This window comes from Nycticebus coucang, chromosome 17 (assembly GCF_027406575.1).
Source record: "Nycticebus coucang isolate mNycCou1 chromosome 17, mNycCou1.pri, whole genome shotgun sequence".
NCBI classification, from domain to species: Eukaryota; Metazoa; Chordata; class Mammalia; order Primates; family Lorisidae; genus Nycticebus; species Nycticebus coucang.
The window spans coordinates 85,495,400-85,497,157 of record NC_069796.1 but is presented as its reverse complement, the minus strand read 5'-3'; positions in this window follow the sequence as shown (position 1 = coordinate 85,497,157).

The window sequence follows — 1,758 nt, the reverse complement described above, 5'->3', positions numbered from 1 at the left end:
CGCTGTGTGCATCTGTCATACTTCACAGCTCAAGGAAAGAGTGGTGCCGGCACACAGGCCCTGGGAGACAGGTGCATCATATTACTGAGTGTGCAAATGAATGAATGAACGGCGCGACTCTGTCCTCAGCCTCTGTCCTTGCTGTTTTCTTTGCTCTCAGGCCCCAGGGCCATCCCCTGCAGTATGGGGGTGGGCTGTCAGGCCCCCAGCCCATGGGAGGACAGGAAGATGGTGACAAGGTCTCACCTGGGGGATCTTGGAGGCTTCAGAGCCTCCATCATGGCACCTGATCCAGGGTCAGTGTCGGTGACGCAAATAGAGTGTGGGCCTTGAGTTATTTCCTTCCAGAGGCTGCAAAGACATCTGAGACATGGTGGGTGTCTATTTGTGGCCTATCTGCATTCAGGGGGTTCACAGCCAGGTAAAGCCCCCTTGACAAATGCTTTTCCAAATTACTGGGTATTGTTTGGCTGATTTACCAGTGCCTCCCCCCCCCCAAGGAGATATTTAAAAGTGTTTGTAAATCATAAAGTACGATTCAAATAAAAAATAACTCTCAGGAATAATAATAACCATAGATATGTAGTCAAGAAGCAGCTAAAAATGTTAAAACACACACACACAAACCTGGCTAGTTCAATCCAATCCATCACTGCAGCCCTGGGCTGGAGGGGCCAGGCAGCAGATGTGGTTAGTGGGTTCATGGAAGGCAGGGGCACCTTTGGCTCTGCTCATGGCCCCCGTGCCCCTGTGCTTGCAGGGAAAGCCTCTGGGCCATGTGGCCTATTGAAAGCCTCAGAGCTGAGTGGCTTCTGGCTCCAGGATCCATGCACTGACCTTGCACTCCCAGCTCAAAGCTGGCCGTGGACCCCTGTGTCTGGCCAGCACTATGCCAAGGGCTCAGGACCTGTGCACACAGAAGGCTGGGCTGAGCTGCGCAAGGCTGAGAGAAGTTACCAGTAGGCAAATACCCAGCTCTACAGAGCAGCCCTTCCCCAGAGAGGGGGCTCTGGGCTCTGGGCATGCAATGGTTGGGGCTGCAGAGTCTGACTTCCCCTTACCTTGGGGGCTGAGGCTCTGGTCTCTCAGTTCCCAGGCCTGGCTGGGTCTCCTGCCCAGATAGCTCTGAGTGCTGCACAGAGGTGGGGCCTGCGGACAGGCCCTTCTGCTCCCCCAGGTGCAGAGGAGGAGTGTGACCCCTTCAGATGTCCCTGGGCTCACTTCTCTATCCCACAACCTTGCCTTTGATCCCAGTTTAGGGAAAGGGGGAAGGAGAAGGGCTTTAAACTACCACCTGTCTGGGCTGTGCTGGTGAGGATACCAGGAGGTGCAGCCACCGCTTAGCGGTAGCCCAAGGCCACTGTTCCGCAGGTCCTCCGGTACCTAACTGCTGTCTCCACAAAGCTCCTCCTGATGTTCCCACACCCAGTCTCCAGGCTCAAGGGTGATTGGGCCACCTCCCTCCACCCCGACCGTCCAGTTATCAGTGTTTGGGGCAGGAGCAGCAGGAACGTGGACATTGCTCCGCGGTGCCCTCAGGAGGAAACTGAGCCCCAGGAGAGCCGAGCAGCGCTCCGGAGGGGGCGGCGCCGGGGAGGGGCGGCAGCGTCTATCTGCCTCCCGGCAACGCTCCGGTTCCTGGCGCTGCCCCTGTAACCCGACTCCTGCGCGGCCGCCTTCGGGGCAGCCCCCCTGCGCGGGGGGCGGGAGCCGATCGAGCAGCGCCCGGCCGCGGCCCGAGTGCCACATCACTGCGCC